This window comes from Plutella xylostella, chromosome 21 (assembly GCF_932276165.1).
Source record: "Plutella xylostella chromosome 21, ilPluXylo3.1, whole genome shotgun sequence".
NCBI classification, from domain to species: domain Eukaryota; kingdom Metazoa; phylum Arthropoda; class Insecta; order Lepidoptera; family Plutellidae; genus Plutella; species Plutella xylostella.
Window position 1 is genome coordinate 10,007,501 of NC_064001.1, and position 21,596 is coordinate 10,029,096.

Here is a 21,596-nt window from a genome sequence, read left to right on the forward strand (position 1 = left end):
TAAGTGTAATTAACACAAATCATAATGTTTGGATTGCATTAACGCGATGTCGAGCATCGAGATCGCATTGGAGTTCAGCATGGATACGTCATCAGACGATTTTGCGTTTAACGCGAATGATAATAAAATTGCGTTCAGCTTTGTTCCGTGCGATACACGTGGATTCTTAGAGTTAGAGAATATTAAACTTAAAGTTAATGATGATAGGGTGGATTTCGTAGAAGTGGTGGCGAGATGTGGCGCGGACCCCCGCTGCGTGGTTTGTTGCAGTTGTCGGTGATGCAATTGGACTCGGTATCAGTTATGGTCAAATGCACGTTTCCCCTTCGTCCTGCAAATGCGCCTTCGCTAAAAGTGAGGCAGCTCAGACAGTTAAGGATACCTGAGATCACGACCAGGCTAAATAAGCAACTCGAGGAAATGTTACATAAACGTTGCATTTAAATTTCTACTCATTATACTGAAAACAGATAAGTATCTTTAGATGACCAAATGGTGTAGTGGTTAGTCCAAGTCGAATTTTGCGGGTTCGATCCTGATATCCAGATGATCCAGACATTTGTTTAAAGACAGATATTTGTACTCGGGTCTTGGTTGTTCATATGTATCTATCTACATATTTCTGTGTAAATATACCCATATTACAGGCTCTGCCTCGATTAGGGTCTGATAGCAGTGTATGTCCCTACATATCATTTCTACAAAAATATAAATGGATTTGAATATTAGATTAGCCAACGAGGACGTTTATGTTCTGTCTACTATTTTCTACAGTGCAAAATCCTAATTTCGCAGCACCCTTTTAAGGGAGACAGATGAAAGATTATGAATAAGGCAGCCGTATAAATCCTTTCTTGGAAGTGCTTGCAAATTAATTGGATTATTAAGATACTTTATAATGTGGAAATGTGAAGGCCTAAAGTAAAGGGCATCTTGTTTATGATAACATGTAGTAGCGATGTATGATTCAATTTACTTGTCAGGTTTGATGGTTAGATCCTGATTTAATTATAAGTAGTTATATGGTTTAAATTATGAATTGGCGCCATGTTAGGATTAATCAATGATTAATTTGTTATGTTAGCATTATGAGTTGACCCTTCGTCTATGTGAGTGTAGGACACATTTCTGTAAGAGTGTTGCTAATGTTCTTAAACATTTTAATTATTATACTTCATGTGAATCGTACATGTATAAAATCCACGGGAATAAAAATAAATAGGCTGCAGTTTACCTATTGAATTCCATGGAATATTAAAGCTACTACTGTAACCACATAAAAACGACAAAACTCTAATAAAAATGAATGAGACAGGGACTTCCTCACCCGATTGCCATTTAAAAAACTCTTGATTATGAGAACTCTAAAGTGACGATTTGGTCATAATTAAATTAATACCGTAATAATGTGGAGAGAGACCAATAAAAACGGTCTCTAATTATCGCGTTTCACACTTCGAGTGTGTTGAAATAATTACCACGTTTCTCATGAAATAGTCGGCCTTTGTAACATAGGAAATAGGCCCACTGTAGCGTATTATTTTGAGGCTTGAAATTTGGGTCGAGATTATATTTTATAATTTTTGTCTGCTTAGGCATAAAAGTTATTGTATAACTCTCCAATAGCGATACGTATAATAAAGTCATGAGATGAAACAAGGCATAACTAGATTTCCATGTTATGCTGAATTCTCGTTGTTTAGGATTTCAGTATTTGCTTATATACTTAGGTTGATATACTTAAGTGAGAATATGGGCCAAAAAGGTTTGATTTAAACGTATTAGTAACTTATAAAGGTATTGTAACTTTATAATGTAATCCCTGAATCAATGATAGATAATTATCATTAGTTTTATTGATAAAATTTTATTTCCTCCATTTCTTTTTGTTTTTACAATATTGCCTACTAAATGTTGCGGCCGCTGTATAAGATCCTTTCGGGTCATTTGATCCAATAAAATAACACTAAGAGCTATAAACAGTTTTATGGTTTGTAAACGATTTGTTTTAGGAAGCTAAGGATCAACTTTAATGGCCATCGCGACCGGAAATTCGACGGCTTTCAACAAAACGATAGTTTACAATGTGAAATTTGATTAAATATTATGTGTTATGACTGTACAATATTCAATTAAGTATTATGTGTGATACAGGGTGTCCATGTCCACGATAAACTTGGTTTGATAGCCTAGGTAAAGGACTACCTAAACAATATAGAATATGTTCCGAAAAAATCAGCCTTCCTCAAGTAATTTTAGATTTAGTTGTTTTTTGTAAAACTATAATAATGGGTTTTAATAAAGTTTTTATTGTTTGTTCTGGATATGTGTTCATCTCATACCTGGATAGTTGCTACTAGGTAAGTAGTAAGTACGTAAGGACAAATGGAGGGTCACTCTGGCTTGAAAAAAACGGACGTATGCCATAGAGTCGTGGATCACCCAGCAGTGCTTCAAAACTTAAAGTTTTTCGTAAGATAGAGCGAACCACCGTAGTGCAAACCTGAATTATATATTCTATACAAACAGCGTAACTTTGTACTTTATTTACTCCCATTTGAAAATGTTAACTAGTTGTGTATGACTGGTGCTGTCATTGCCCTCTTATTTAGTAACAGTGAGGTTTGCGAGTATTTATTCCAAAATTAATTTTACGCGTTGAAATTTATTTCACATTATGGGGGATTTATTTATTTTCGTGTACGCACTGAATTTAAACGTTGTGAGTCTACGGACGTTTATAGGTACCGCTAACGGTTTTATAATAAAGAGACCTTTTATCTTAAGCAAGAAAAAAACCATTTTTAAAACTACTTACAATGTGTGTATAGTGTATAGCACAAACGAAAATGTACTTGAGATTTCAAAACTAGATAGCTGAATTATTCTATTGAATTATTCTGTGGTCTAGACCCTGGGAAAGAACATAGGCTACTTTTTATCCCGGAATTCCCACGGGAAAACTTTTTAAGGCGAAGCGAAGCGCGCGGGAACAGCTAGTTTTTTATATGGATGAAGTTCTCAGTTAATAGTTGAACAATAAAGTGACCCTGGAATGTTTCCTTCAGTAGAGCAATTTCTAAATAAGATACGAAAAGAGCGCCGCGGCAAGGCCACCGACTGACTGCTAGGAACTATATTTTAACCTAGGTATTACACTGGCCTGCAAAAATAAGTAAGTACTCACTGTAGACTTGCAATAACTAAATAAATATATGTACCTACCTCTAACTTCAAACCACGTAACATTTCCTTTTTTTATTCTTGTAAAAATAACTTAAGAATGTTAATAGTACTTATTAACTGTATGGACTTGACACGTTTTTAGGGATTTAAAAGTTTCTTGGAACAAAAAATTTAAGAACGACCTCATCCTCTTCCGGTTCACAAAACTAGTCCCACTAATACTATAGAGGCGAAAGTTTGCGACTGTGTGAGTGTGTATGTGTGTTTTTTACTACTTCACGTCAAAACGGCTGAACCGATTTTAATGAAATTTAGTAGTGACTTAGCTGACACCCTGGAATAACACATAGGTTAATTTTTATCGCGAAAATCCCACGGGAAACCTTTTTAAGGCGAATCTTGATTTAAAAGGAATATGGAATTGAAAAGCGTAGTACCTACCTAGTTTTGCAGCCCAGTGTAGTTATTTATCCACGAATCCAATTACAATTATTATAATATTTTCCATTAGTGGCAGACAGTGATATTATTTATTGTCTGTTTACTGCGTGTAGTTTGTTAAAAAGATATCATCTGGAATAGCTATGTAGGTATATGTATTTATTTGTTAATCCCACTTCAAAAGACTAACGTGGTATCATCGACTATTGGCGAACTCATTTATAATTAACTGTGAAATTAAATATATAGTTTTTTTTTTTTTTTGTTGACTCATATATATTGGTAAATTTTAAGATATTTTTTATCATAGAGATATTTAGATAACTTTTTATGCGATTTTGTACATTAAAAGTGCCATAATTACAAGATACATAGAGCTTCCACTATGTTATTGTATTTTTGACGTTTCCTTATGTCTGGTAAGTAAAGTTGGTTTTTCTTTGCAGTCGTCAAATATGTATGGGATTTCGAATGTCTAAAAACCAATAATAATATAATGGACAGAGTATAGTCATGCGATACGATACCACATTTACCCAGTTTCTTTCTTTAGTAAATCTGTGAACTGTCACTTCGTTTATAATATGAGCCACTGATGCCTGAAATAAAGGGTTATTATTGTTATGTTGTGTCCATGGGGTCCCGGGAATTTGGAAGGCGTGCATGGGGCCGAAGTTAACATGTAGAGGCCTGTTTGACAACATAAATCTATATGAAATGTGACTACATATTATTATTGCGACTTAAGAAGGACTTAAGTTCTTGCTTCAGCGAATCACAGCATTCACAGCTATGCTTACTTAACTTGGAATTATCATGTGTGAAACGGATAAGTCATTGACGCACAACCAATTCATATGAGCATCTCAATATGTATTTAAGTCACATTGGTATCTTACATTAGTCATATTCTTCACCGTAATAACTACCGATATAGTACTTAAGGCATGGTATACTAGAATTTTACTACACGTTATAGTAAACCAAAGTAATGATTGCAAAAGAATGCTAATTAAAAACTTATCATCACACGTTTTGTCTTGAAACATTTACGTAAGTCAAATTGTGACGCATTTAAGTACGACATATTTATAATAGACATTATGTGCTGCGTTTATTTATGACTACCGTTCTGACCGAAAAAGATGGATACTATAGGTTTATAATCACGGGTAGGAATAATAAGTCCCCTCGGGTGACGTATTATCTATTTAACTCTATCATTCATCAATATTATAACAATTATTTGGGCTAGTTTTTATTACACAAATTACTCGTAATTCCTTTGTAAACATTAATACATTTTAATAATCCTCTGGTTGCCTGGCTGCTTCTATCTGTGGTTGTTTTGCGTGTAAGTAGGTATGTTTGAATAGAAATGCACCTCATTAGTGTAGGCGGTCACTGGTGTAGTCTGGGATAATGGATATAGAATGAGGCGCTCATTGCTGCGGATTGAATTTGATAAAATTACCAAAGATAAAAGTATTATTTATTTTTATAGAAACATTGATCATGTAGATCCAATCATCATCTTAGTAAAACAAACAGATGTAAAAAATGGCCTCTTCGTTTTAAAATATTATGTCAAATCACTGGAGAATTTAAAAGAGAATAACGAAACCTACGTTTATTTGTTTTTAATTTTAGTAGAGATCTTTTCCCCCTGCATATAATAAAAGTTTTCTAATGCACAGTAATTTCATGGACGGCTGCAAATATTTACACTGTATAGTGCATTGTTACTTTAAAATTAATAGGGCTTTTCAATTTCTACTGAAATTCGTAACAATACCAGGTTTCATTGCCTTGTAACGGAAAATTGAAATTGTACTTATTTAAAAACCCAGACCACCATATGTAGCTTCACAATGCCTTTAAGTACTTATATACGATACTCTTTATTTACACATGTACGATGTACGTACATAAATATTTATGTATGTGTATAGGTAAATAGGGCTAGAAATCGTAGCTATCCCAACAAGTAGGTAGGTTTTTATAGGAAAACTTAACTATATGACAAGAATACATTAATAAAGACGAAATATAAAATACGTTAACGTTTAACGCCATGCCAAATATGCCAATTTTAACTTTTTTTTATATTTTTCAGTTTATGTGCTGCAGTCTGTAAAAACTAGCATGGACTACCTACTTACTAACTTTTCCCACACTAATTAACTGTAGCTAACTTAATATTGACAGACAAACTGACTATTGTACGGACACGAGCAAGAGCCTCGGTGTAGGGCTGTTTGAACTGTCACTTTGACAGCCACTGTTGACAGTAGCAACATTACACTTCAAACTGTTTGGGGTTCCGTAAGCGAAAATTACTCTCGTTTTGGCTGACATTACTTACATGTTTTTTCAAAGGATGTTGCAATTGATATTGCCTATATTCGACAAATTCCCCTTGTTATACCGATGATGCTGTATATAATGTGCAAATAGTTTATTGTATTTTATGATCCACTGACGGTTAATAGATGAAATAAAAAAAACTTTACCTATAATAGATTGATAGTATGTTTATTCATGAAAACGGAAATGGATCCCAAGTGATTGCTAATGCCGTTATTTAATTGAGGTGTTACATTTACACTCACGGGCAATGAAATAGTTCCACTCACAAAATGCTGACACCAAACGACCCCAATTTTTTCAAACATTTATTTTAAAATGTGTACAAAATATTACCGTATTTTGTTGATAATATCCTGATGCTCTGATAAATGTACTTGAATGTTGCAGAAAGCATCATTAAGCTAGCCTTTTTCGTTAAAGAGCCAATTTGTGTTTTTCTCAGTGGAACCTTTTTATTGCCCGTGAGTGTATATAAGCATAAATAATATTAAAAAGGGATTACCAATCGATATTCGATTTTTAACATGTAGTAAACTTAAGTAAATAACTGAAAATGCCAAAAAGTCTTTATCCTGACTTTACAGATGGACTGTAAATACCGATAGAACCCTTCAAAAGACTTATTGGTTATAATAACGTCGAAATTGATAATAAACAGTGTTGGGTGACTTGGATGGCGTCATCGTCAGTGCTAAGGGTATTGTAAGAAATCTCTGTCAATATTTTCCCAATACTACCGCGAGTGTTTGGTTACAATAAGTACAATCGCATTGTCTGAGGTGTCAGTTTGAGAAGTACAATGAACGTGTTTAGGGATCTCTGGGAGACAAATAATTGAATTGCAAGAAAACATCTGACAGTCGGGTTGCCCACTTACCCGACAACTCTCTCAGCACAAGCTTGCTTTTGTTGGGGTCCACCAACCCGCACTAGGCCAGCGTGGTGGACAAGGCCTAAAGCCTTCCTTCATTGGAAGGAGACCCGTGCCCCAGCAGTGGGGACGTGATGGCTCGTGATGATGATGAAGAAAGGCTTTGCTTTTTTCAATCATTCGTTCTATGTGAGCTTGTAAGTAGAAGAACACATGTATGAGCATTGTGCATATCAGTGCTCTCGGCTAGCTGAGGTAGCGAATATTCGACAAAGTCGAGTCCAACCCATCACTCACAAAGTATACAAGCTGACATATTTCCTTATGAGCACCACACAAAACCCATAGCGAATAATAAACTCATAATCTTTATTAACTTCCTACTTCATACTTTTATCGGACTTCTAAAGTCCCGACTTTATTACCCTGACTCGTCAGGTATTTTAGCGCTTATTACAGCTGCATAAGGCTTGTTACTTGGGTGCTGGTTATCAAGGATTGCTATCACAAGTATGTGAACCTGAGTCGGAGGAGGTTCGTGGAACTACGCCGCGTGTGCGACCTCGCAGACATTACTGCGGTCTAGACTGTGTCACAGACTCAATACCACACGTTCAAAAGGGTGAGTGTATATAGAATCGGGGTTATTATAAGATACATTTGTGTGTTTCTGCGACTCTCTGGGGAGTGACTACAGAAATTAAAAAACTATCGAACGAGAGTTGTCTATCGGTAATTTAGAAGCAACGATACGGTCCTGAACTTAGTTTTACGGCCTTTTCGCTCGCTTTTCTGTGAAGGAAGTACAAAACAAGCATCCATAAATACATTATATAGTTATTAACAAATTATTCTTTGCAGGATATCTAGTAGGTACAGGTACGGTTAAGGTTATAACGAAAAGTTTGACCAACCGTACATAAGTAAATAGGCAATAAGTAAGTAAGCAATCAATTATGCGACATAAAATAATCTCAAGTATTAAACGCAATTATGCACTAGGTATAATTTCGTTACGGTTCTCAAACATTAATGAGTGTACAAATCACTTCCTTCAGTGACTGCGTTTGGCCTAGGTAGGCTCGGCTATCGATTAAGCACTATATGGGTCCTAGGTCAAAGTCCTTTATGGTCAGCTTGAGTTATGGCTAGGCAATCTAGGTATGGCTGAGAAATTAAGTTTAGTCTGTAGAGCTTTTAATTAGTTTGTATGTGTGTGCAAGGAATAACAATTGAAAGTGAAGATAGTTATGTAATCATCACGACCACGAATGAAGGAAGGGTTTTAGGCCTAGTCCACCACGCTGGCCAAGTGCGGGTTGGTGGACCCCAACACAAGCAAGCTTGTGCTGAGAGAGTTGTCGGGTAAGTGGGCAACCCGACTGTCAGATGTTTTCAAGCCGCCCGAAGGCCTCTGACTAGGCTTAACGACTGCTGCAGAAGCAGCAACCGGGACCCACGGCTTAACGTGCCGTCCGAAGCACGGAAGCGTCCAGAAAAGCACCACTTGTAATTGGTCACCCATCCAATGGCTGACCGTGTCAGTTGTTGCTTAACCTCAGCGATCAGTTACAATCACTGAGGCCCGCTCGACTACGGACGCTTCAGTTATGTAATAATAAAATATAAACATGTCATGCATGTGTTAGTGTGTGCCATTATTTAATGACACAAATATTTTGTTGTGTCTATAAAGGAATCGTAGCCTAAAATAAATACGAAAGTAAGTAGGTATGCCTGTAATTACCTTTTAACTGAGATCGTAAAATACAATATCATCATCACTGTCACATTATATTAAAAAGTATTCAAATTACTACTTATATAGTGTGTCGTGATGCAATGCTCAGTCAATAACAGTATCTCCACTACTAATTTACCCAAACAAATCCATGGATCACAAACCAACTGGAAACAAATTGCAAAATTTAATCACCTAATAACTCTAGTAGACTTTAAATCCATTTGACGAATAGGTATCGTCAACCCGACTGCTCGACTACAAAGCTCGACTCCCGTAGCTTTAACAACTTAGAGAATGTACGAATTGCATGTCACCTCTGACTACCCCTTCGGTGGGGATTACAGTTCTGAGCATAATATATTTATGTACGTATCGTATACATGTCATGTATGTATACACTACATACTTAGGTATATCACGGTTCCCGTAAACAGACCAGTTTTTCTGAGGATATTACTCTATTTTATTATGTGCTTGTCTCTTTCATCAAACTGCTGTTAAGTAGGTAAGTAAGTACATAATTTAATTGCAATTTGGATTAAAACTAAACAACTACAAATCTGCTTCTTACATTCTCTTATTTATTGTTATACCTAAATATTTAAATTTGTTTGATGAAGAAACTCGTACAGAGTAGAGGTCAGAGTACAGCGACTAGGCTTTCACGACAAGAGGGGTTACTCTCAAATCGACGAACGAACGAACAAGAATTATCACGCAATCGGCGTGCTTAGAAAGAGACAGAGCAAGAATAGGAAATGTGCAGCGCTAACCACGACTCTATGTCGTTGTAATAAACGTGCTGATAGAGTGACAACGACGTGACAAGACGACCAAATGGCGTAGTGGTTAGTGACCCTGACTACTGAGCCGAAGGTCCCGGGTTCGATTCCCGGCTGGGGCAGATATTTGTTAAAACACAGTTATTTGTTCTCGGGTCTTGGATGTGCCCGTAAAATGGCAATAGGCCCACCCCCTATTACATTGGAACTAACATAACACTGGCGAAAAGTGGGTGCAGCAATGCACCTCTGCCTACCCCGCAAGGGAGTACATTAGTACAAGGTGTGAGTGTTTGTTTTTTGTTTTATAGAGTGACAACTCTCGTTCGTTCGTTCGTCAATAGAGCCCCCCCCTGTGCATAACTTGTAGGCCCCACGGATCGAAACAAAGGTAGTAGATCTGGCGATACCGTTCTTATCGGTTGCAAAAGCGCTATCAGTAGCTATACCTTAGCGATCGATTGCACCGTGTTACAGAATATGTCAACACAACTCGATGGATCAGTATTCTGAGCTACGAAACGTTTTCATAGCGATAGGCTGAGACACTCACCATTATCAATTTTTACATTTATTTTGGAAATTCGTCATATAAAAGTTTGCTACCTATAATAAATAAAACCGTTCAAAAAGTGACGTAACCCATAAAGAGGAGGTTCCATTTGTTCAATCCAAAAATATATGCATTAATGAACTATAGCTTTTTATTCAGTCAGTTGACAAGTTTGACAATTTGTCGAAAACTGTTAAAGTTTTCGTTTTCTCGTATACAAAGTAGTGCCTTTAGCGGAAACTATAATGTAACTTTTGTCAGACAATGTATTCAGATGACAGAAGGAAACCCAAGCTTTTTTCGTCGTCGTAAATTGCGAATGCGAATATTAGAGGCTCTGAATAGGCACGTGGTGTTAGCTTGGTTTACAAGACAAAATAAGTGGACAGAAAATCGATAACTATTACTAAGGAAAGTTACAAAATAAGTTATATTTTTGTAAAGGACATTTTGTCTCTTCCTTGTAAAATATTGACACTACATAATTTAACGTTTGAGTTTCATTCACCGTCGTGTTGCTACTAGGTAGATACCAACTATACTGACTGATTATTAAGATCATGAAAAAGAAATTATGTTTCTTCGCTTCAATAAACACTATCCTATCAAGAACACAATGCCTTAGAAGCCGCAATAAAATCAAATCACAAAAAACAACCAGAAGAATGAACACAAGTAGAAAGTCAGTGTGTACAAATAAAAAGAATTATTTTCCCATAAGTTAATGTTGGGCAAGCATTTATCATGTATTCGACGACTCAAATACACTCGTATACAAACACTTAATGAGGCGAAAACTCAAAGAAAACATACTGTCTGCTACACCTACGCAAATTCCAGAGGTGTCCGAAGCCACCAATGGCACTAGACCCCCCCAACGACCAAACCCAACTTGAGGTAGTCAAAACGATCACAGATACAATCAAAGGCCAAGACAAAGTGGTCGTAGAACAATATATCAATGGTGTTGATAGAAAAGAAGATAAAAGTTTCGATATAATTAAAGTTGTGATATTAGTGATGTTCTTGATTACAGTTGCGTAACATTATTTGGTAGCGATGTTATGTAGATTTGATATCTGCCGTTTAAAGTTGTGGTTTTGATAAGAATGCAACTGTTTTGCATTTACATAGTATCGGGTTATTGTAACTACTACAGTCTGGTTGTATTTTAGATACCCAAATAGCCAAGTATATAATCTATGATGGTGTGACCCTCCTACGGATAGTTTTATCGTCTGGGTCCTAAGGTAGACGTGAATTAGCTTGATTATGATAATTCATATATGTTTAATTACAATAGTATCGTCAATATTTACTTCTAATGCAAAAATATATTAGAATTCAATACTAGCACAGTATACCATATGAGTCTTTTAAAACACTTGACAATAAACAAGGAGCTTTTATGAACAAAGTAAGATATCGCTAGTTCCCAAGGTCCCGAGTTGGCGCCGCTGAGAGTACTTCACGCTGATGATGACACTTCAACAACACCGGCGACGCACATGCAGGTATAGAGCATACACCATGTGGATGCGACCAAGTGATTCGCAAAGTTAAATAGACGCTAGCGAAAAAAACATCAGAATCAAAAGTTTTTTTTTTGTTGAGCTATAGGTATCTCTTTGGTCTCTTCTCGATATGTCTTCTCGGTTTAGCTTCTGTGGGCTGAATATCTTTTTCTCATGAAAAGAATAAGAAATCATTTAAAAATAATCTTATAGTTACCAACTGACATGACGCTTTTTCCTCGTATCTTTTCGTTTGGTTTTGGAACAATATCCGTCTGTTGCAAAATAATGTCACTTTTGCCGCCGAAAAAGATAAACGCATTTGGAAATAAGTCATGTTTAATGTTATTTAGCAATAACAGCGGACGTATCGAGGGCACGTCGCGTCGCCGCCACAACTTCAAGTGGCGAATATTCTCTTTGTACTGCAAACGAGAAAAACACTTAAAATGTCACTAAGATAAAAGTGTTTTATAGAAATAAACAAATCCGTTGTCGTCGCATCACTCTGAACGACCGTCTGGAGTGTGCGGACAGAGAAGTAATGTATGTGATAGACACGTTGACGCTCGCATTATTTATCAATAATAATTATTCAAGCATCTACAAAGCAATATTTTTCCACGAAATGTTCTTCTCATAAATTTGTACCAAAAAAAAACTTTACACAAAATCCGAGACTGGCACCATTTTTTGTGACTGTCACTGATCAGCAAATCATCGCGTTAAAAGACAATAGTGCTTCAAGTGGAAACATTGAAGTGGATGACCTTTTCATGTTTGTGTTCATCTGTGAACGGTCTAGTAGCTGAGATGTAATGTGTACACTTGTTGACAAAGATGACTCGTTGGTTTGTTAATTAAACATATTATTTAATTTAAGTTAGTAATAAGTAGTTTAGCAGGTATTTTATACTAGTCGTTGCTTTGTAATTTTTACTTCTTTACTTTAAGTTTTTTTTTTCACATAAAACATTCATAATATTTGAAACTAACTTCTCTCTAAGAGACTCAATTTAAGCTACGAGTATCATTAAACACCACTTAGGTAGGTATGTGTAATTGTGTATGACAAAGTAGAAGTTTCGGTGGAACAAAAACATAATAAGCTGTTCGAAAATAGTATAGATAAGCAGCCAGCCCAATTAAAAAGGTAAATATCCTTAGACAAACGTATTAAGATAACAACAATTGTATTTAGTCATTAAATACAAGAGAAATTTAAGAAAGAACTATTTCTCAAGAAAGAAATTTACTAAAGAAATAAATTTATCCGATAGCATGGTTGCATTGCCGTGTGCCCCAATGCTCTCATTATTGTTTAAATGTACTCCACTAATACGTAAATATTATGAAAGTTCGAAAGCTTTTAGTGGATAGAATCACTTTGATATTTACTAAAAATAGGTCAATGTGTTTTACTCGTCAAAGAATATTGTAATCTTAATTGTTATAATTTTCTTCAATACATAACGGAATTCATAATATTGGTCTTATTTCGACCAAACTCTTCGTATAAAAGGCTTTTAAAACAGAATTTTTAAATTTTCAATAAGAATAACATTTGAAAAGTTTTTGATGTGGTTTTTTTCATCTGGCTGTGCTATTTAGCAGCTTTTGTAGCAGTCTTCAAGATATTTCCCGAAGCAGTAAGTACCGGGCCACATAAGGTGCAGTTCGTTGATGGAACTGGTACGAGTAATGCTGATTTATAAGGACAATCTATTACCGGGCGCTTCGCCGGAGGCAGATTAATTGAAAATTTATTTGATTTATAAATCCACGCCCTCAGGTTGCGTCTGCGCAGGGTGGTCACTCTAGCTTACGAAAAACTAAGTTTCCAAGCGAATAACCTTATTTTTTTTAGGCTATTTGTATGACATCTTGATTAGCATCCCTGACGGTAACGTTCAAAAATAATAATACAAATTCCGGTGAACCGCCTTTATCGAATTGCCAATCGAGAACTGGCAAAAAAATCTAGATTGAGCCTCTCCTCGACTTTATCTTGTTGCATTGAACGTACGGATAGTATGAAAGCTCTTGTTCGATTGTTTTTGTGTTCGTTCGCTCTTGTTAGTTTCATGTTAGTTTGTTTTTTGTCAAGCAAGAGTGACCCTCTGCTGCTACAATTAGCGCTGGGTGAGCCGTACCGCACGACTCGATAGAGAAAATTTACATTTATTTTCTTATATTGTTTTGATCATATGCTTCTTATATTTATGATATGAGAAGAAATGACAGATATAGAACCATACTTTTATGTGTAGAGAAATGCGAAATAAATCAAAGAGAATATAAATGATCGCTTAGAGATGATCGCTTAACCTTCAATGTCCATACAAATAATATAGTTAAAAAAAGCCTCGCTATGTTAGGTTTCATATGGCGAAATTGCCGTGAGTTCAGAAATGAAAATACTCTTAAAATAGCTTATTGTGCATTGGTCCGTAGTTCTCTAGAATACTGTTCTACCATTTGGAACCCTCACTATAATTGCCATATAGAAAGAATCGAACGAGTACAAACTTACAAAGACGTTTTCTGTACTATCTGAGTGGACATCAAGGCAAACGTCGTAGTCTGGCGCATTACTATGAACGATTACGTTATTTTAATTTACTGTCGCTAGAAGATAGACGTCGAAACGCTGATCAGATATTCCTCTACAAAATTTTCAACAACAAAGTTATGTGTCCTCTTCTGCTTTCTAAACTTAACATAGTTGTTCCGCGTCGTGGTGCTCGCATTGCAAACTATCGTCCATTTTATATTCGTGCTGCAAAAACTAATGTTGGAAAATTCTCAATTTTAAACAGAATATGTAGACAGCATAACGAACTTTTTGTAAAAGACCCGCAAAAATTTGATCTGTTTTCATGTCGTTTAGAAAAATTCAAAAAAAATCTTTTACTAAGTACTTAATTCATAAAAAATTCATGTAAAATTTGTTTTTGTAAAATGTTTAGTTTTAAATTGTATAAATTTAAGATATTAAGTTATATGCCGGCTATTAGTGCATAAGTTTTGCTCGATTGTGTTGTAAGTGTTGTGTTTTTCTGTAATTGGATGCCCACTGTGGCATGTATTGTGATGTTTTCTTTTTATAAATGTAAAGTGTGTATCTGTTGAAAAACCTAATAAATAAATAAATATTTATATCTAACAATAACACTCATGTAATACGCGTAATGCCTATTTATTTTTATCCACACTCATATTTAAAGGGATAAGAATTGATTGTTGTATTATATAGGCTTCGAAGTACCTACTTACTTATCAGTGAACCAATTTCAATAGTTATAGGTATTGCTACATTACTCCTGGGTGGTATAGTATAGTACAGACTTATTTGGAGAAGCTCGCACAGAAAGACTAATAACTCCACTCGGGAATTCCCCATATTCAGAACTTGTCTCCACACAATAGCACTATTTACCAACACTCACCCCTGTAGTCTGTAGTCAAAACACTAACTGTTTGCAATTCTAAAAAGATAATTTTTACTCTTTATGAACATTAAAATTTTACAAACCCATTGTACCGAATTTCCGCGAATTCGGGGACTCATCACCTAGAACTATCAAACACTAGCAAAGTAAGATATCCGATCTCTTTGTATAGAATTAATGCTATCATTATCAACCCAAGTAGGTTAGATAATAAATTAATAAGTCATAGGAAGACTTACGGTCAGCTGCATAAGTTGTTATACACTTCTGTACCTTGTCAAATTGACGAACCGTCAATGCTTCAATGAATGGATAGGCGGTTTGCTAGATTGACAAGGTTCAAATGTGTATAGCTACTTATGCAGCTGACTGTACCTATATAAACTTAAAAATCTAGTCACATCTTGCCTGCTTGATAGGTTCATAGCAAAGTTCTACTGCAGGTACCGAAGTATATTGTATTTTGGACTATTTTCCCATGTTTACTCTGGCAATGAGCAAGTTAACAGCCCAGTGCATAATGCCATTGCCAAGGTGTCACTCAAGAGGAGGTAGATTCTAGAAGCTCACGCAGAGTGCTCAAAACAGTCATAATAGCACCCTGTTTGCGGTTTTCATTCAAACGAGCGAGGGCCATTGTCGATCCCATTCTTGCCCCCATTTCTCAGAAAACAATAGGGACTGACCAAAACATCGCCATTCTAAGAAATTTTTATGATACACATTCTCATTGTTGCCGGGTTAAACTTGTTCCGTGACCAAGCGGGGATCGGAGAAAGATCGATGGGTAAAAAGAAAATATTTGTAGAAAAATACAGTTTAATGATCGTAGTAAGTAGATTATGATGAATTTAAAGAAGAGAATCTAATAAGGTCCCCTATAGATTTATTAGAAGGATCGCATTTTCTATTTCTAATTGAAGCCAAAACTATAGTCACAAGAACTAGGTACAGGAGTTAAACAAAACTTTAACTATAAAACTTAACCTATTCAAACAAGATTTATTATCAAGATATAGGTAACTACCTACATACAATCTCACGGCTTATGAAACGTATGACAAATTTTTCACCACGTGCAGGCAGTAACTTATCGTCAAGTGAACTAAACTATTTAAAACAAGTTGTTTCTATTGCATTCATTTGTGTGCATGAAGTTGTATTTATACTTGTAACGCGTGAAGCAAAGGAGGGTTCCGTATTTAAAATAAAATATCATTAAAAAGTTTTGTCTTTGTCATACAGAACGGATGTGCAGGGGGCGCATAAGAGCCTCCACTCGTGGTTGGTCAGCGACTGACGCTATAATCTGACTTGAAAACCCTATCACTACGGTGACAAACTCTACATAGAATAGCTGTGGTGTCTTGGTGGAAGTGGGACCAACAAATTAGGGAACATAAAATACCTAAATCACAGTAGGCAATAGAGCCATGAGGATGATGACGATCGTAGGGGATAAACACCCACTCTTGTAATTAATACAGGGTGTTGCAAAATTGGTATACTAAGCCGAAACGTACCTACATGTGCAGCATGGTATATCTAAGCCCGAAACTGAAATCAGAATTTGGAAATTCTCGAAAAAAAAAAAACATTTTGTATAGTAAAAAGTCACGTGACCAATAAAGTTTCTATGGAAAATGAATTTTTTTTTCGCGAATTTTTAAATTCTGATTTCAGTTTGGGCTTAGATATAACATGCTGCACATGTAGGTTTCGGCTTAGTACACCCTTTTTGCAACACCCTGTATAAATAATATTACTCACCAGTCACCACAGCGTTGTCGTTGTATATTGTATAATAGTATCATTTCATTTGTATGTGGGTTCAGTTCAATGGCAACAGTACCCTAAAAACAAAACCCATGATATAATGAAAACAGTAAATCGCCGATCCCTTAGTCACTACTCCTCAGAAAGATGATCTTGTTTTCGGCCAAGTATTTGAGAAATATGCTTGAAACTATCGCGTCGTAATGGAGAGAACAAACTTACGAATGACTTAAAAAGGCCGTGGTGTTAAAAGGATTTTTAAAAGGGCACCAATAAGTTTATTACTTATTTAGATGTTTTTCTATAAATACTTCAAAATACTAGCTAGCTAATAGCTTTCATTGAATGTACGTTGTAATAAGTATTTTTTTTAAGTAAAACAAAAAAATAACAGTTTGATGAATTTATAACACACAAGAAAGACGTCAAAACGGACGCAAATATGGGCTAAAGATTGGACCCCACGCGCGCACCTTGAGGCACGCCGCACGCCCTCTGTTACTAAGTAAACATTTCACAAGTCGAAATGTTATTTATTGTTCCGGCCATAGGTTGGAGGTGAAACATGGGTTTTTCAGTTGATAATTGTGAGGGTGATTTATATAGAGATTCGGAATCTTTTATTTACTATAATATTTTTGTAAGATTTATAGAAATAATTAATTAGGGGAATGAGACGTAGACGTAGAGAAAGAAGTTTAGCAAAATAATCCATACATTCTATTAAAATTAACTTAACAATTAACACAAAAAATAAGATAACGTGTTTTAAATTAGTAACTAAGATAAAGTAATTAAATGCACAGTATATAATTAATAATAAAAATAAATTAAGATTAAAACGGAAACATGAATGTTTCCTCAATGGTCTGGTCCAGAACATAATATTATAAGTTCATAAACTCGTATGTATTTCAAAAGTAAGGTGTACTGAAGTTATTACACTTTAAAACAGCTTGGTGCTATGGTTTATCATAGCACCAAGCTGAGCTAGAACCCGTTTCTGCACCGGGAAGCAACACCCTTGCTCATTTTCTTTTGCCTTTTTTTCTATTATTTGTTTTATTATTTATTTTTTTGTGTTGTTTCCGTGTGTGTGTGAAATAAATGTATTTTCTTTCTTTCTTTAAAAAAATCGTACGTTATAATTATCATGAAATGGTAAGGAGGTGAGAGGTTAGTTAGAGGCAACTATAATACATCCACAATACCCCGTTACAAATACAAACGCTTTAAAAAGTACTACGTATTGAAAATACTGGGACTGATATAAATTGTTATAACTGAAGCTCCAAAGTTTCATTCCATTCATCAAAATCAGACACAAGTCAATAAAAAATATAGGCCTCACCCAAAGAGCTCCAAAACATAATGTTATCGTCCATAATATACTAAATAGGTACATTAAGTTTGTGGAATAAAATCCAAAACTTTAGAGCTAATTTCTTTCTTTTTATTTGAACGCTTCGAGAGTTTCAAATGAGGCTAAAATATTACAATTATTTGAATAAATTTGTACATTTTAGTACAGTGTGTGTTAATGTTTTACTGACAAGCTATTAAGATTACGTTACCATCAAGTTTCTCGTTACTAACAACGTTTCAATGTGTTCCTGAGGTTTAGTTTCATCAATGACTTTGATTTCCATCGCTGCATTCAGTGTAACCAACCAGTTTATATTTTAGTCTTCGTCTCGATTTACAAACACCTACTTTTGCTTTCAAGCACTATCGCTATCTTCTTCCATAACTATAACCATTCTCAAAGAGGTAATAATAATCGATTGAGTCGTAAATTTTTCAACACTGTTTCGGATGTGTATCTAATACATATTTTGTCTGGACCATCATTTGAGTAAAATGTTAAAATCATTAACTGTTACAGAACTCGATTGCGGTAGGTCGTTGCAACTGATATTATTAGTTAACTGCTTCCAAAAATACACTGTAACTTCGACCCTCCTGAAGTGTGGTTTATAATCGTTTTCACACGTTTTAATCTCAAGTTCAACAAATAACAAACGCTACGATTTGTCATGGTGGACATCATTTTGTCATTCATTACAACTATCATGAGGAACGTCTGGTTCGAACAGATAGGGATGTACTCAAATCTTAAACAGATGTTTTAAATAGATGTAACGGATTTGGGCGCATATGTAGTTGTAGTTGGAAAATAATTGTAAAGGAGTTTTCTACATCGTTTAGAAGTTTTCTTATTAGTGTTGGTGACAACGGTGGGTTACTGGGTTGGCATTACCCAGTCACAATAGTTTTTAGTCACCGGACTTCCTATGGTGCGCTCGGCTTAATTCGTAGAGTTTCCTTTCATGCACCCTTTTTCTGCAGTTGCATTACTAGATAGATTACTAGAAAGTTTAATCATGTCTGAACGGGATACATGTACAATATCATGAATAACAATTTTCCAGGCTGACATAAATAACGTTAGCGGAAAATAATTAAAGTAGAGATTTTATGGAAGCAATCAGAGAATTTGAAAAGCTAAGTAGATATTTTTTATCATTCAGCTGCCATTCCACTTACCGGAAATTTACAGAGTTTATCATGATATCTTAAGTAGGTAATAACTTCTGCTCTTCCTTCCACATATAAATACCTAACACACATTAAAAACCTATCACTATTTTAATGCGATATGTGAAGGTACCTATTAGAAAGTCAATATTATGTAGGTGTAATTTTACATATTATAATTATTTACCATTATGTTATCAAAAATCAAAATACTTACTTACAAATCTTTTGAAGTTGGATATGATAATAGTGAAAAGATATAAATTTGATTTTATTCCGGGAAAGGGTTTTTTTCTCACTAGGCTCAAAATTAAACCAGTATGCAGTATTATCGTAAGTAGTTAGTAGTCATTATTGTCGACAGGTGGTATTTAGTTGAATAAAATATTTTTAACAAGCATACTGAGTACCTACCTTCTTACCTAATACGTTATCAAACTAAACAAAAAATATCCAACTTTCTTCGTCCAGTCGACAAGATCCCATCACTATCTCATTAACTTTTCAGCGATGGTCGTGTGCAAGGTAAAGACTGATTTATAGGGATGTTGCACCGAGTCGGAACTGTTTAGTTCTGTCGGAAATATTCCGGCCTCCGTGTGAATGACAGTTCACCATCATCGTTACTAGACGAGCCTTCAACAGTTTTGTTCAACTACACTATTCTGTTCAGCCTGTTGCGGACTATTTTATTGCAGCCAATAGCGTGGCTAGGTGATTGCGATTTCGAATTGGTCAATTTACTGGATATCTGTGTCGGATTAAGTGTATCTCAACTCTTTATTGCTTTATGCCTTCCGATACAGAATAAATCTATGCCGCAAGGGGTTTTTATTGTTTAAAATTGTCAAACTATTTTAATGAACACTAAAAGCACAGCTTACCTTCGAGACAACGTTTATACAAGTCCATAACTTACATAAAGCCACTGAGCACTAGTCCGAACTATCAAAAAACACTGCACAAAACTTTGTTTCAACCGTCACAAAAAGGCTACCGTTTCAACGGAAAAAAAACATAAACACGAAACGCGACACTGGCGGAATTGCGCTGCGTTCAAAAAGTTGCATTCGGATATTTCACTCGCGATTTTTCCCGATTGTGATCGATCGGAGGATCGATGTGGATGGCGTCCGGCGCGTGCGGCGGGCTCCAGTCCTGGGTCGCGGCTGAACAACGCTCGCACTCCGTGATGCTTGAACTTGGCAGTGCTTTCGTTTGTTTGACGCGTGAAGAGCGGAGCGGAGCGTCTCGTGCAAACATTTCGTAAGATCTGAAATAGGAGACGCGTGTTGAGTGCGTCGCGTCCAACTAGTCGAGTGCCGAGGTCCTGTTAATTACCAGCGTTTGTTTGCAAAATCAAAAGTACCTGCCTGCAAGTCAAAACAAAGTATTAAAAAAATATTGTATATTCTGTAAGTTAAAAAAAAACATGAACGCTACCTGCTAGTTAAAAACAAATAACTCCAATAATTCTTTCACTTACCATTACCAGTTATTTACCAACACAAAATACAAAATTCACTCCACCAAATACAACAGCTCGTCCGTCACTCTACCCAAACGTCAAAAATATGAAACAAAAACATCACCTTCTTCTCCAGACCCCGGCGAAAGAACAAAACCCGAGGTGCGCAAACACAGCACATTCGGGCGATGCAAATTAAGAAAGGATTTTGTACCTGCGCCCGCGCAGCTCGCTTCAGTAATTAGGTCTTTTGTTACAATCGTACTTTATTCCGCGTCGTAAACTGTGCGCGAGTTGTGACGAACTATTGTGAGGGAGTCTGGCCGTCGTTTTTGCAGAGTACAGGGTTACTCTAGATTTACTAAAAACTACCGAAGGATGCTGTGTACGGAAATAAAGTGGTTAGCGCTCCGAAACTAAATTTTTCGTACGGTAGAGTAACCCCCAGGCTATACTTATAGGAATGCTAAGCTGTGGGAGTATTTTGTTTTGAATGTTCTTTTTACTACCGAGCGAAGCAGTGTTATAAGTTTGAATGCAATTTTAGTTTTTCTAAACGTATTAAATCTCCTTCTAACGAGCAGTAGACCAGCATAGTGAGAAATAGAGCAAGATTTAACAAAGGAGGTTAACATTAGACATTAAATTTGACTAGTTACATTAGACTAAAGTAATGTGCTCAAAAGTTCAATACTAGTCAAACAGACGCAGAAACGAACTTACATAGAATAGGGCCAACTCATCATCATCATCATCATCATCACGACCCATCACGTCCCCACTGCTGGGGCACGGGTCTCCTTCCAATGAAGGGAAGGGTTTATGCCTAGTCCACCACGCTGGCCTAGTGCGGGTTGGTTCCCGTTGTAAATAATTAGTCCAAATATGTCTCTAGATGATA

The 21,596-nt window shown here is 35.8% G+C and overlaps 1 protein-coding gene across 3 annotated transcripts in view; it reads right to left on the reverse strand.

Annotated features, from left to right (window-relative positions):
- The window catches only part of LOC105388630, a 152,091-nt gene that overhangs the window by 69,423 nt on the left and 61,072 nt on the right, over positions 1 to 21,596 (reverse strand). Inside the window, exon 1 of one of the 3 annotated variants that reach the window (XM_048628819.1) lies at positions 20,112 to 20,520. The exons of the other annotated variants lie outside the window; for them this stretch is intronic. The gene's annotated coding sequence lies outside the window, so the exon portion shown is untranslated. Of the gene's footprint in view, positions 1 to 20,111; positions 20,521 to 21,596 lie in introns of those variants that run through there. 3 annotated transcript variants of the gene reach the window in all.